Raw genomic sequence first — 16,923 nt, forward strand, 5'->3', positions numbered from 1 at the left:
AAAGATCGGTGCGAAAGGAGTGAAACATGCTCAAGTATCAAAGACAAGGCAATCTGAGAGCAAAAAAGGCCTAGTACGGCCGCATTCAACTTTTTGCGGTCCGCACTAGGTGGTTCAGAGAGTTGGAAAAAATGGGCTTCAGGTAACGCGACCGCAATACACATTTCGCGGTGCATGGTGGAGGCTCCGCGGCCGCGCTATCATTATGTGCGGTCCGCAGAAGGGAGATTCAGAGAGGTGAAAGTTTCCATGGTCCAAGCTGCGCGGTTCGTAGTCATACTTGTGTGGACCGCATTAGAGATCACCGCGGCCACAGTCCATTATACGTGGTCTGCGGAGCCCAAGTTCAGAGAGCCCAGAATTGAAATCCAAGAGCCTAGCGCGGTCGCGGTCCATTTTATGCGGCCCACGCTGACCCCGTAGGGATATTTTTGTCCAGTTTTTCCAGGCTAGTATAAATAGAACATTTTGCCATTTTTAGATCATTAGTTATTTCCAGAACGTAACTGCGCTCGTGAGAAGCTATTGTGTAGCCATTTGTGGTATCTTAACTTAGATTTTACGATAGATTCTCTGTATTTACATTAGCTTTTAAATTAATATGTCTTGTTCTTCATCTATTTCTCTATTTTCTTCTTCAAGCATGAGTAGACCCATTAGCTAGGGTTGTGTCTCAACCCTAGTGTGGGTAATTGATGAGTATTTGTTATTTGGGTTAATTTTATGGTTTAATATATGAATTAGTGGTTGCAAACACTGGTTTGTGCTAAGTTGACTTGACTCTTCTTGAGAAAGAGAGCTTAAGTCTCCAAAATTGACCCAACAAGGAATTGGGATAGACTCAAGAGAATTGATAGTCCCAATTAAAGGGTTAAACCTCGAGAGAGTAATTACCCAACTTGAACCCTAGTTGCTTGAGCTAGTTTGCCTACCCATTTGGTCTCGAGAGAGTCAATTGGGCAAACCACTCTCTCTACCTAGAGGTGTGAGAGTGGGTAAAATTGTGCAATAGTTATAGCATATTTTTCCAATCATATCAATCGAACCTTAGAACCATTTACCCGTCAATTAGCCACCTAGGTGAAAATCACTACCCTAGTGCCTTTCTACCCATTATATTCAACTCTAGCAATTTTATTATTAGCATAATTTAGTTCCAATTAGTAATTGATAATATTAGTTTGTTAAAGAAAATTCAAAAGATGTTTGGAAGTGAGATTTGGAACAATTACACAACTCTAGTCTAAATAGATACTCGACTCCATTCCTAGCTCCCTGTGGAAATCGATCCCGACCCTCATATCGGGTAAAAGCTATTGCAACCCTCTCTTCCTACTTTTTAGTAGTATGGAGTTGGCAGCGATCAAAAGCTAAGTCTTGACTCTTGTATAGAGTGGTTTGAGTAAGTGCGAATGCTGCAGGGTATGAGAGATTTGACTTTTGAGGTAAAGGTTGTTTATTACTAGGTGCAACTTTGGTAAAATGTTCAAGGTGTGAGTCGTGAAGGGAAAAGGTTAGGGAAGGAACTTTGATGGAGTGTGGTGGATTGCTCGAGGACTAGCAATGATTTAAGTGTGGGATGTTGATATTAGGCTATATAGGTGATGTTTACACCTTAATAGTACCATGCTTTATTATTATTTTATAGGTAAATTGCCAACAAAATGCTCTAAATGGTGTTCTTTTGTTTCGCAAGGAATATTCTAAGTGAGGAAGCATCACAGAGTGTTTTGGAGGCAATAATGTGAAGAAAACGCCCACTCGAGAAGTACCCGAGCACAAAGAAGCGAGAAAATGGCCTGAGCAAATTCCACCGCGACCGCGGTAGGCTAAAGCTTGAGGCAGAATGATCAACTCCCACCGCGGTCGAGCTGCGATCTTGCCGCGACCGCGGTGCACTGTTCACGCGTCAGGAATTTTTGGACCAAAGTGTAAATTCGGGAAAACTTGTTCCAAACCCTTATAAGTTATAGAAACTCGCCCAAGATTGATGGGAAGGTTTTTTTTAGACTACTTTGGAGGAAGAACAAGTGTGAGAAGATCAACCAACCATTAGAGTTTTTCTATCTCTTTTATTTTCTTGCAATTACACATTATGAATAATTTAGTAGTTTCATCTTGTTTTGTCATGAGTAACTAATTCCTTAGTCTAGGGTTTTGATGGAACCTATTGAAGGATGAACTTCTTGTGATGTTAATATAGTTTGCCAATTTAATCTCTATTTGTTTAACTACGTGTTTGTTGTAGTTAATTGACAGGATCCTCAATTAGCTGTGCCTATTTAGTGTGCATAACTCGGAAGAGAGTGCATATTTAGGTAGTTGTTGAACAACACCACTCCCAAAGTATATGAGGGATCAATAACTGCGGGTTTAAAGGCGAGATTAGGGATAACGAAGCCTTGTGTGCAATCTAAAGTGAGCTGTAATAAACAAAGCCAGCTAGCGTATCTCGGGAGAGTGCGTCTAGTAAATTATCGTGATTACTCGGGAGAGATTTACGGTAATAGGAGTGCTCATGATTGATAGAGATGATTTGGTGAATATATATTAAACATAACCGGAAGGGATTCCATCAATAGGGGAAATCATAACCTTAGAACCTTCTCTTAATTGTTTACAACTTTAGTTAGTTTTCGGTGCTTATTTACTTTCATTCGTAGTTAGTAGAAATACCATCAATTGTTATTGGTAACATTTGGGAACTTAATTCCGGAGAATTTAGTAAGTCTAACGAAAGTAATTGATAGGTTAATTCCTTGTGGGTTCGACTCTGGGCTAAGTACTCAGATTATATTCGCAACGTCCGTGTGTCCTTTGTTATAAGGCATAGTTGGGCGTGATCACTTATATCCTTCTTCAAAAAGAAATTAGATCTGATTATCTGAGAAGTTGACCTCTGGCTAATTTCAATTCTGCTCCACTTTTTCTTGATTGTTCTTTTCCTAACTCTTGCTCTTGCCTTGACTTAAAATTTTTATTTTGAAGATTTCTTGTTTGATTCAAAGTGGGTGCTGTTAAATATTGCTTATTATACCTTCTGGAAGTTCATACTGAAATTTGATAGCATTTGGAGCTGATTTGAGGTGATTGAGTTGGAAATTTCAGCTGAAAATCGAAAAAGAACACAACTACTTAATAGTATACTGCTACAGTATACAATATGTTGTAGGAGTATATAGCTACACTGCAACAGTATACTATTATAGTTTACAATATACTGCAACTGTATATTGTAATAATCGAAGAAGAACACAGTTACCTAACAGTATACCACTACAATATACAATATACTATAGGAGTATATAGTTATACTGCAACAATATACTATTATAGTATACAATATATTGTTATAGTATACTGTAATAATATGCAATATACTGTAACAATATGCTATAATAATATACAATATACTATAATAGTATACTTATTACCCGTAAATTCACTTGCCTTTTCCCTTTTAATTTGCTTTAAGCTTTTACCCAGCGTGAGGGGCAAATTGAAAATGCAAAAAAAAAAGAAGTTATAATATTATAGTATGCTATATAATGTAACGGTCTATTCTTACAATTAGATTCTTTTAGAATTTTTTGAAATTATTATTGACAATTGATATTATTTCAGTATAATAATTGAATTAATTTTTTTTAACTCTTTGCGTACAATTATATACCCTGTTGGAATAGTTATATACTATATTGGTATCATATGTTAGTTAATATTTTTTGGTTGTATTCGCTACATTTAATTGGTACATAATTTGATTTTTCTTTAGTAATAATATAAAAAAAGAATAATAAAAATAGTGAAAACAGTAAATGAAATTAGATTATGAAGAGAAAAAGAATATAAAAAAAGAATTTAAATGAAATTAAAAAGGAAAAAAGAAAAAATAAGAAGAAAACGAGAAAAAAGAAAAGGAGAAAAGAAAAAAGAAAAAAGAAAGAAAATAAGCATAGAAATAAAAAAGAATTGGAGAATAAAGAAAAAATTTCCCACAAAACCTACTATGGGTAAGAAATGTAATTAGTTTATGAGTAAAAAAATAAATGGGTAGACAAAAGTAAATAATTTTATTTTTGTGGGTAATTATGTCAAAACCCTTAATTAATTATTAATGACCCATCCCCAAATTGAAAAGTTAACCGAAAAAGTTGCCTATCTAGTTTGTTAAATTAAAAATAGTCGATGAATGTATAATATATACATAATCTATACAACAACAACAACAACAACAACGACCCAGTATAATACCACAAATGGGGTCTGATGAGGGTAATATGTACGCAGACCTTACCCCTACCCCGAAGGGTAGAGAGGCTGTTTCCAGGAGACCCTCGGCTCAAAAAAGCAATAGGAGATGATATATTAGTACCATAGAAATGCGTAATAAAAATAACAACAATAACAACAACAATATATAAAAGATACGAAATATGGAATACAGTATACAAAATACGAAATACGAAATAGATGGCTGGTATAGTACAACTAGAAGGGAAAGCCCTGCATCAATAGACGACCAATGGCATTCCTAGTCTAACTCCTAACTGGATAGTCTCCCTCTATTGCGCTGTAGAAATATTCACACTCTTCCCTAACCTACAACCTTAATGCTCGACCTCCATAATTCCCTATCAAGGGCCATGTCCTCAGTAATCCTAAGTCGCTCCATGTCCTGTCTGATCACCTCTCCCCAATACTTCTTAGGTCTTCCTCTACCTCTCCGCGTGCCCACTACAGCCAGTCGCTCACACCTCCTCACCGGTGCATCAGTGCTCTTCCTCTGAATGTGCCCGAACCATCTGAGTCTTACTTCCCGCATCTTGTCCTCCATGGGGGCCACACCCACCTTCTCTCGAATATCTTCATTCTTAATCTTATCCATCCTTGTATGCCCGCACATCCACCTCAACATCCTCATCTCTGCTACTTTCATCTTCTGGATGTGTGAGTTCTTTACCGGCCAACATTCAGTTCCATACAACATGGCAGGCCTAACCACTGCTCTATAAAACTTACCTTTTAGTAACGGTGGCACTTTCTTGTCACACAAGACTCCCGACGCTAACCTCCACTTCATCCACCCCACCCCTATACGGTGTGTGACATCCTCGTCAATCTCCCCGATCCCCTGAATAACCGATCCAAGGTACTTGAAACTACCTCTCTTGGGAATGACTTGAGAGTCAAGCCTCACTTCAACTCCCGCTTCCGTCGGCTCAACTCCAAATTTGCACTCGAGGTATTCCGTCTTCGTCCTACTCAACTTGAAACCTTTCGACTCAAGAGCATGTCTCCAAATCTCTAGCCTCTCGTTGACGCCGCCTCTTGTCTCGTCAATTAGAATAATGTCATCAGCAAATAGCATGCACCATGGAACCTCCCCTTGAATATGATGAGTCAGTGCATCCATTACCAGGGCAAATAGGAATGGGCTGAGCGCAGACCCTTGGTGCAACCCCGTAATAACTGGAAACTGTTCAGAGTCGCCTCCTACTGTCCTAACCCGAGTCTTAGCTCCCTCATACATGTCTTTAATCACCCTAATATAGTTACTCGGGACCCCTTTATCCTCTAAGCAGCTCCACAAGACCTTCCTAGGCACCTTATCGTACGCTTTCTCCAGATCAATAAACACCATGTGGAGATCCTTCTTCTTATCTCTGTACTGTTCCGCCATCCTCCTAATAGATATACATAATCTATCTATTTACTATTTATGTAACAATCCAATTAACAGGATAAAGTAATTATTTTGAGTTGGACTTTGCTGCAAACTGAGATAAACAGTGGCACCCAAACTTTTGACAAATTTCTTGGAAGTTTGTGCTCTGTTTTAGCATTCAGAAGGAAACTTTTTTCTTTCCTTTGTTGCGGTTTGTTGACTTGGTTAGGGGTAAGGAAAGACAATTTGAGTCCGGAACCAAAATGTGGTATTTTTTGACTTAAAATATGCAAATAAGTGTTAAAAAAAAAGTTACCAAACTATATATAACGCCACAAAAAGTGGCGCTATACAGTAATGGTAACTGCACCGTTTCTGTATAGCGCCACTTTTTGTGGCGTTATATATGGTAAAACTGACACACCTTACATAGCGCCATTAATAGTGGCGCTATACCCCAAAATCCCATCTCACATAGCGCCACTATTAATGGCGCTATACCCCTTAATAAAAATCCTCCTGTCTTCTTCTTCTTCGTTTCATCTCCATCATTTTTTACTCCCTTTTGGTCCCCCCCCCCGATTCTGCCCCAATTTTAAAAAAAAAAAAATTTTGGGTCCCCCCAGCACATAAAAGTTGAAGATTGGTGGTCCCACTGTCGAGTAGAGCTTCGTGTTATTGTGGATTCACTCTTCCGGAGTCAAAATTTCGATTTATTTACATTCCGAAAATTCTAAATCGAGGTATTTCAATTTATTTTAAGTTGAAACTTTTATAACAATGCATATTACTTGATTTGTATGTGTTCTATTTCGGTTTGTGTTTATTTTTTCCGAAACTAGCATGTTAAATTTTATACGAATTTAATTTTAGTGTTGTATAAAAATATGTAAATTAGTCTAAAAAAAGTGTTTGTTAATATCCTCATGTATATTTATGTGTTTTTATGCCGTTTAGTTTAGATGATTTTTTAGCGTAGTAAAATGTAGACCTTTTTAGCGTAGTAAAATGTAGACCCTTTTAGCGTAGTAAAATTTAGAGCCTTGTAGCGTAGTATTGTGTAATATTTTAGCTTAGAATTCACTTTGTTTAATTATCTTATATTCTAGCACGAAACACATAATTATAATATATATATATATATATATATATATATATATATAATTTTTACAATTAATTTATTAAAAAATATGAATAAAAATTATAAAAAAAACATAAAATTATTAATGATAGTTTGGTACCACTGGGCCTCAGAAAATCTAGCACGAAACCCATAATTATAAAAATATATATATATATATATATATATAATTTTTACAATTAAGTTATTAAATAAATATGAATAAAAATTATTAAAAAAACATAAAATTATTAGTGATAGTTTGGTACCACTGAGCTTCAAAAAATCTAGCACGAAATCCATAATTACAAAAATTATATATATATAATTTTTACAATTAAGTTATTAAAAAATATGAATAGAAATTATTAAAAAAACATAAAATTATTAATGATAGTTTGGTACCACTAGGCCTCAGAAAATCTAGCACGAAACCCATAAGTATATATATAATTTTTACAATTAAGTTGTTAAAAAATATGAATTTAAATTATAAAAAAACACATAATTATTAATGATAGTTATTAATAATTATGAATTTGCAGTTGACGATATGGATGCACCTATACATCCCGGCCCTCGGACGTCAGAGCTACTACCCCTACAGCCCCAACATAGATCCGAGCATATATGGGGGGGGGGGAGTTGCTTACGCAGACTTTTCGGGGCAGGAGAGTTGATTTATTGTGGGAATTTTTGACTCCTCTTCGCGTTCTACATCCCCGTGTGGTCCATCACCTGGAGGAGATGGGATTATATAGGATCATTAGCATTGGCCGGATACAGCTCGACTATGCTTTGATCACGACGTTGATTGAGCGGTGGTGACCGGAGACGCACACTTTCCATCTGCCCATCGGCGAAGCCACCATCACACTCCAGGACGTCGAGATTTTATATGGCCTGTCCACTGATGGCTTGCCAGTTTTACTGCCTGGGAATATGAGATATTTTAATCGGGCTTCATATATGGATATGCTGCACAGGCTCACGGGCTTCAGGTCCGAGGACCCAGATGTAGCAATTGGGAGCAGTCGTATGCAGTTAGTCCCCATTAGAGACCATTTGGTGCAGATCCACGATACTATCACCGGCGACTCAGCGGAGGTGGATGTGGATCAATATACGAGGCTGTTGTTGCTCCTTCTATTTGGGGGGGTTTTGTTCCCGAACACTTCGGGGAACCTAGTGAGCCTCCATTTTCTGCATCATATTGCGGACTTCGATGATACAGTCAGCTACAGCTGGGGTGGTGCTGTCCTATCATTTTTGTACAGGAAGATGTGCCGGGCATCCATGGGCACACAGAGAGACGTTTCTGGCTTTCTGCCACTTCTACAGGTTACAACTTATTCAAATAATATGTCGTTTAGTTACAATTCTACCTAGTTATAGTTAATCTTTACGTCAACTTTGTATGTTAGGTTTGGGTGTGGGAGCGATTTCTGCAGCTTCGGCCACCTCTACCACAACTACCGGCTAATGTACATATTCATGATCTCTCTCTAGCTTGTAGGTGGGTATTGCGTCGTAGACTTGCACGAGAGTATCATGGCCATCATAATCTCCCCTTCTGTAGGGATGTGTTGGATTTTCTGGAGGACGCACAGGTGAATATCTAACTAAACTTACCAATTATTGTTTAACTAGGTGTTGCGCATACTAACAGTTTGTGTTATTATTTGTTATCCGGATTTCATCAAAATCCCTTGTGAGAGCTTCCATATCCGGCACGGCTGACAAGTTATCAATATAAGGAATCTCCCTTGAATGAAACGACACTTCAGACTCGTACACTTTTCGTCTATGGGGGGCTCTCTTCAAATCGCGTCCTTCCTCCTCGTCCTCTTCATCACCATCCTCACGAGAAAATGGTGTCTCGTCTCCCCATTCATCAACATTGTTATCGTAATCGCTGTTCTCTTCCTCACTCTGTGCATATGCCAGATCTTGATGTAATACATCGTTTTCGGGCAATTGAGTGAGTACGGGTAGTTCAACTTGCTCGTTTTCACTGCACATTTCAACAAAAATATAAGCTACTAAATTAATAAATGCTTTATATGTGGCTATATCATTTCACTTACAAGTCGTAATGTGATGACATTCCATGATGGACATTTTCAGTTAGGTGATGACTACCGGATGGGCCACTTGTAAAATTCATATCCGGCCGGTACCCCTATTAAATAAATGAGCGTTAAAATTAATTCAATACGCCAAAAATATACATAATTAACACAAATAAAAATTGAAGTTTGCCACTCTTCTTGTGAATTATGGAAAACAGGGTATAAATTATTTTCTCGCTGCTCATTTGCCGATGGTGATAAATTTAAATCAAGAAAAAATCTTTCATCCGGAACATGTCCGGCAAAAACTGATCCAGAATAACCACCCGATGACTGGGGGTTATCTCTACTACGCACAACCTCATTTTTTGGAACGTCTTCGACCTTCACGTACATCTCCAACATTGTGATTACAAGAAATTCCCGGCATTCGTCCGGAGTCCTCAGGAAATCACTCAAAGTGTTATCATCGTCGATGTTAAACTCTGAGTAAAAAGTAACCCCTTTCGGCGTAACGGAATACGGATATCTTCCGGTTACTTTGAGTATCACTGAACGTTTTCTCACACTCATTTTTTTGCATAACAACGATAACAATGTTTCGTACTCCATTGAAAGTGGCAATTTAACATTATACTTAGCAGGTATACTGTAGCCCACAGAGTTATTCTCCATCACAACCTCACCCCCCAATATAATGATACTCTTATTCTACGTTCTTCAGACATAATGAAAAAATGCTGGAGAATTTAACAACAATAGAAACCAACAAGAGTTAAAAAATTTTTTTGAATGAAGTTGTGGCGATTCTACGATGTTTATATAGGAAATGGCTAGCCGGGGAGGTTTTTTTTTTTTATATAGCGCCACAAAAAGTGGCTTTATACGCTTTTGAATTATTGAACCTAGAAATTATTGGTGGGGTCAGGTAATAAGGGGTATAGCGCCATTAATAGTGGCGCTATGTAAGATGTGTCAGTTTTACTATGTATAGCGCCACAAAAAGTGGCGCTATATAGTAACGGTGCAGTTACCGTTACTGTATAGCGCCACTATTTGTGGCGTTATATATAGTTTGGTAACTTTTTTTTTAACACTTATTTGCGTATTTTGAGTAAAAAAAATCACATTTTGGTTTCGGACTCTCATTTTCATCAAATCTGTTCAAGTTGCAAGTTAGACTTTTTTTTCTTTGTTCTTTCCTGACATAAACACACTAAGTGGTCCTTTGGCAGGAGGTATAAGAATAATGTTTTAATATGGTGTATTAGTAATATTCGAATTAGTTATGCTGTAATTATTTTTTATCCACTGTTTAGTTTGGTGTATTAAAGCATTGCATAATTCTAAAAAATTTGATTGTTTACCAAAATATCCTCCACATTCTTTAACTTTGTATATTTTGAGAGATTTGAGGGGCAATTATGTCTTTAAAGATACTTATGCAAGTATTAAAAATTCTTGCACTGCTAATATCATGGTTTGATATGTATTAGTTATATATAGGATAATACCAAATAAGATGTATACAGAATATTTATACAAGTATTAGTTATATATAAATTGAGAAAATATGCCAAACAAAAGATAAGTAATGTACAAAACTAATGCTTGCATTATTTTTTCTACTACCTCCTGTAGACATGTAATTTTTGACCTTCCCCAAGATTTTACTCTTTTTAGCTTCTAGATATTTAGTTTAGGCCTAATATTGCTATTTTACCTAGTTTTAACTATTTTACTTTATTTTAAGAACAAAAATTGAATATTACAAAAATAGTTCCATATTTCTCTACTTAATTCACGTATTAGATATTTTTAGAAGAATACGTTACTTTGAACCTATTTTTATTCTAATATCATCCTTGAAAATACCAAAAATAGTTTCAACTTTAATTTTAATTTTATTCGAATGTTAATAGTTTATTAAAATCAATTAGTAAGAGTAATTTTATATCTTTTATAAGTGTTCATATTATTTTTAGCTTTCTAGCCCATTTTTTGTAGGAAACTAGAGCCCAATTTTGAAGCCAAAATCTTGTTAGTCCATACCCCATTTAGCATAATATACAAAAAAAGAAAAAAAACTAGACCTACACTAGGAGGGATGAGCGGTTATTTGAGAATGAGCAGACCTTCTTCTTCAACTGATGAAACAAAAAAAAAAACCTAAGAGAAGAAGAGAGAACCCTGCTAGCCGCCGCCAAGCTCTCCCTCTGCTCCACCACTGGTCCGCCTACAACCGCACAACATCAGAAATCTTTCTTCCTTTTATTCAGACTCCAATTTCTTCTACAACCATGTAAAGAGCACTAGGTTTCTCCTTGGTCACTAATAAAAATTCAAGGCCAAGTTCAAAGCAACGCCTCTTTCAGTCATTTCTGCGATTTCCTTTCCAACAAAGCGTGTGTTTCTCGTTTAAAGGTCTGATTAGTTCGAGAATTCCGTTCGGGGTGTTCGTTCACGATTTGCAGCTTCCGCTCGAGGTTCGGGTTCCGTTTCTCGCTTGCCGATTTTATTTTTTCAATCAAGGTTCAGTTCTTCTATCTCTCTTTATTTCAAATGAATTAAAGTATGATTGGTTATGTGATTCATGTTCCTCTGTGTTGGTCTATGTCTAAAATGAATTTGAACTTAATTTGTTGTTTGATTCTTGTTCCTTTTGTGCTTGGTGTTCGATGTTGGTAGTGATATTTGATCACAAAGTGGAAGGGAATTTTAGTTTGTTTGATCTAGTTTTACATTTGATAAGTATAAATCTCAAAATTGGGAGTAAGATTTGGACTAATTTCATTTAAGTAACAACGTGGGATTGAGTTGTGTTTTAAATTAATGGGTCCAGTAATATAATATTTAATTTCTTTCATCTATTAGGCTTGAATTTACTGAGATTTCCCTATGGTATTAGGAGTATAGATTAGTTTAGTCTATTCATGGGCCAATATTATGCTTGGATTCATAGTTCCTTAATTACTTTCCTAATTCTATAATTCTTTTTATTCTCGAGATTTTTCTTTGTTGGAAAAGTTTGGATGCAAAAGTTTGTTCAATAAATGGCCAAAATAGCATGTGAACATTTGTATACCAAGATTATTAAGCAAAAATGAAAGAAGTTAAAAGGGATAACATCTTGATGCTTGAATTGTATCGTGGGGTCTGGTACTGAACATAGAAAAGAGAATTGATATTAACGTGACATTTTATTAGTTTATTATTTCTATTTGATTACTAGGAGCATGTTTAGGCCGATCACACTCGGGTAGGCAAATTTTAGGTCTCGCCTTTTATTTCATTCGAGGTGAGAGGTCATTCCCTTTAGTTTATATTCTGGGGAATGCCTCGTAGAGTTTGTATATATTATTGTTATCCGGGGTATGCCCCGAAGTGAATGTAACGGAGGCCGCAACTACACCGTGGAGGAAGTATAGTGTAGGTTAGCTTAGGATTTTACTTTTCATTATTTTTATTTTTATTTTTCTTTTATTAGGTAGGGACGACCTCGATCCTCTTCTGTGTTTGTTTTTGTTTGTGTGTTTTCACCTCAATCTGAGTATTCTTAAAATCCGACTTGATCATGTACGCAACCGTACTAGTTACGGGACTTGGGGAGTGCCTAACACCTCCTCCCTGAGTCAAATGAACCCCCTTACCTAAATCTCTGGTGTAGACTTAGTTTTGGAGTCTAAAGTGTTTTAAAGGAAAATCATTTCTAAAAAAAACGGTGACTTGGTACACCGAAACAAATGTCAGGTGGCGACTCTGAGTTATTTCCTTTTGAACACGAATTTTTGTCACTTTTCAATTAAAAACCCTTTTGAGCTTTACAAAATCCATTTATTTATTTAAGAGGGTTAAGTGAAGTTTGAAAAAAAAGGGTGTGACATATCTGGCGACTCTGCTGGGGACTTGCAGGTTCTATCTGATACTTGATCTTGTTGGCTTTTGGAATATCCAGTTGAGGTGTTTATGTGTTTACAGTTTTCTTTTTATGTGTTTACTGTTTTATAACTGTCATCATATGCATTACCCGATCAATTCTTTCTGCAACAAGTCTCGGAGTGCGCGTCGTGTACACGAACTCTTCGTTGAGTCACCCTTATTTTAGTAAGGGGCGTTAGACGTATGGAGTGGGTGGAAAGATTGAGCAGCCACCATCGACCATACGCTCCCCCGAATTGCCTTGTTAGTAAACTCCAAACTTAGGTCAACCTTTAGGTCATTCTTATTTGCATCATGTCATTTCAACCTAGTAGGGCTCGGTCCCAGGTACCGTGTCCCGTCATAGGAGGCCTATCCAAATTATGTCAAAATGAGCCCATGGCCCAAAATGACTTTTAATCATCCTATGTGCTAAATGTTGCATCTGTGAGGGTAAAAAGGTCATTTGGCGGACCGATGTTTTGGAAAGAAGGGTGAAAAATAAAGCAAGTAGGGCCCGAGTATATTTTTCTTTCACAACTTTTTCAAGAAAAAACAAAAAAAAAATTCAAAAGATTTTGCATTTTCCCATCATTTTTCAAAAAATAAAAAAAAAGAGAGAAAGAAAATCCAAAAAGATTTTACATTTTTCATCATTTTTCAAAAAAGACAAATATAATTTTTTTTTCAAATTAGTTGCATCTTCCCGAACTACGCATACCTGATTCTCGTCTTTCGGGGCGGGATACGTAGGCAGTCCACATAGAGTCTGATCTTTCTAGTGTCTTAGGTTGTTGGCTTCGCGGGGTCTTAGCAAAATCTTGCATGTCTAGCCACGTTTGGCCACATCGGTTGTTTTTGCAAAATTGGGATATTTTCGCAAAATGGATTGTTAACTATGGATTAGAGTCCTAAACCCACAACAAAGTGTCCTCTCAGTTTTAAGGTTCCTTCTTGTTGAATTTGCATGTCTAGCCACTATTGGCCATATCGGCCATTATTGCAAAATGGGGTCATTTTCGCAAAAGTGGTTCAATTACCCATATCTTAGGATATTAAGTCCACAACTAAGTGTCGTATTACTTTAAGGTCCGTCCTTATTGAGTTTGCATCTTTAGCCACTTTTGGCCATATCGGCCGTTTTTGCAAAATGGGTCATTTCTGCAAATTAATTTTGAGCCATGATTATTGGGAGTTTGAATTCATATAAGCCTTAGTGAAGTATTTTTCCATGTCTTTGAGGCCATCTTTGTTGAGTTTGCCCTAATAGCCACATTTCGGCTACGTAGGTCATTTTGCAAATAGCCCAATCGCGTCTTGCATGTGTCTAATAGAAAGTCTCGTGGCGTCACATGTGTCTTGAGTCACTAAATCTATTTGATCTTATTTTTCCCATTCAGGACAAATACCCCAGGACCATTCTAGTCAAGACCATTGCATGCACGAGCTGCTTGAGGAATTGTTTTTTATTTTTAGTCTATTTTATGTTGTCCTTTAATTTTTAATCTTGTACAGTAGTATCGCGTCTGTCAGTCTAGTAAATATTGTCGAGTCTTTTGTTATAGTACTCCCTGTTTTGTATTTGAAAATCCAAAAAAAAATTATAAATGAAAAATCCCAAAAAGATTGTTATTTCTTAGTTAATTTTATCCATTACTTTTCCAGAACTACGCTTGATCTGATTCATGAGGGACATGATACGTAGGCAACCTACATAGGGTTCGATCGAATCATTTTTCAAAAATAAAAAAAAAACAAGAAGGAAAAGAAAAGAAAAAAAGTGAGAATGAAATTGCGGGACATGAGAAATGAGAGGAAAGAAAAGAGCGATAATCAGAAAGAAAAGAGGGGAAAAGAAATGAAAAACCAAGCAGTGTGAGCAAGGAAGATGAAGAAGGAAATGGGGCAAGAAGAGTGAAATTGGGATGACGTCAAATGATATTTTGACCCTCGAAGCCATTTTAGAACCGTTAATTGTGACTAGGGGCATTGCACGCAATGTGATATTTCTATTCGATAAATGCTCTAACGCTAACATGTTGGCTTTATTTTTCTCCTCTTTGTTACTTTTATTGTTATCATAACAGAGGGTTGTTAGTTTGTGGCACTTTGGCGATTCGTCCATACAATACAAGGTCAAAGAGCAAGTGGCCATGGCTAGCAAAGAAACAAATACTGGGGTTGTAGACCCACCAATTGAGTTTGTGGAGTCGGAGTCTGAATTGAAAAGGAGGTCCAAAGGTTGAAACAACAGATGGGGGAAATGTATCAAGCCTAGATTAAGGGACATCCTCCACCTTCATTCCCTACCAAATATACAGAAAACCATGCCTCCATTCCACCGCTGTCCCAACCTAGATTCCCAATACCGTTGATCTTTCCCTTCAACACTCCCCGGGCTTTACCCCTTACAACTCCTACCCTGGAACTTTGTCCCATATTTTCCATGCTACACCAGCTAAAACAACCTCATACCCTGCTCCGACATCTGCTCCTATTTTTGTAGCTCCTCCACCAGCTACTCTTCCTCGATCCTCTAGCGAGACTGTGTTCAAAGTCCCCGATGCCCAAGGAAAGAGACCCAAGGAAAGTTTTAGGGCGTTTTGCTTCATATGGAATGAACAAGTTGCTCGGGTCAGTTCTCTGATTGATAGAAAAGATGTTGCTAGGCCCCGCCAATGGTAGGATCCAGTAGGAAACCCTTTTAAATGCTTTCAGCCTCAATACCGACCTCGTGAATATCCCCGAGCCCCACAAAATCCACCCCAGTATTATCCTCCGAACAATGTTCGACCATCTATCCAACCACTGGGTCACTCCCTGGGGCGAGCATCAGCATCCCAAAATACTCTTTCACCTTCACAACTTTTTCGGGCACCCAACAACCCGCATCCAAGCCAGGGGTATAGAGGTAAACAAATGTTGAAAGATAATTTTACACCGATAGGAGAGTCCTATGCAATCTTGTTTAAGAAATTAAAGCATTATGACCTGATTGCACCTATTCATCCGAATCATATGGACCCACGTGCAAGAAGCTTTGACCCTTATAAAAGGTGTGAATACCATTCTAATTCCCAGGGATACAATGTCGAAAGTTGTCGGGATTTCAAAAGAGAAATAGAAAGAATGATTCAAGAAGGAATAATTGTGATCTAGGACAGTGACACCCAGAACATCGCGCATAATCCTTTACTTGCACATGATAATGCACACTTTGTGGGAGAGGTGCATGGTGACAAGGAGTATGAGAATCCTCTAGGGAACTTGCTGACTGAAGTGAATGATATTGAAATTGGTGAAAGTCCCAGTAATTTTGATGTGTAACCCAGTGGCTAAGACGCCGAGCTTGGTAAAAGGAAAGAAACTCCTTTCTTGGCTAGCCAGGGAGGAGTTTCAGTGGTTTATTTTGTTGTCATTTTTGTTGTCCAGGTTATTTCGGGGTTGTACTCCGAACATTGTCTTGTGGCTCAAACCTTTCTTCTTTTTATTTTGCCTACTTCGTTTAGTTGTAGTAACTCGTCTAGTGTTATTTAGGATTGTTCCATGGTTGTAACCCACGTCTATTTTGCTTGTCTTGTTCAAACCCTTTTCATCATCTGTCTAATACAATCTCCTATTTTCTGTTAGTTCTAGTCAGTTTTTGTTTAGGTCATTTTTCCTTTATAGTTCTTTTCATGCCGATTCTAGTAACATGACATGCACGCATAATTCACAGCCTGGTCTTTAAAGTTAGTCTAATAATGAAGCAATGACATGGGTTTGAATATAATAAATGGAGACATTTGAGGAAACAAGTAAAGATTCACACATCCTGAGATAACCTGAAGCTTGAATTGAGTGAAACTAAGGCAGTTAGTTTGGGAAATCAAGTGGTCGATAAGAGTATACAATAAGAGAATGTCTCTCAAGCAGTTTGAGAAAAATCAGTCAGTGCTGAAATGCATTCTTCCACATCAATATAAGGTTGAGTCAAGTCTACTTCGAACTGGCAAGGATTATTCATTGGGACAAAAGTATTGCCCGTCGACACTCTTTGTTTGTGTTGATGCCATCAATAGTTACTATGTGTGATTTGTTTTCTTATCTTCAATTGTATGTTTGTACTTGACATTTTTAAATTTGGTATGACGAAGGTATTTTAT

Source organism: Nicotiana sylvestris, chromosome 9 (assembly GCF_000393655.2).
Source record: "Nicotiana sylvestris chromosome 9, ASM39365v2, whole genome shotgun sequence".
Taxonomy (NCBI): Eukaryota; Viridiplantae; Streptophyta; class Magnoliopsida; order Solanales; family Solanaceae; genus Nicotiana; species Nicotiana sylvestris.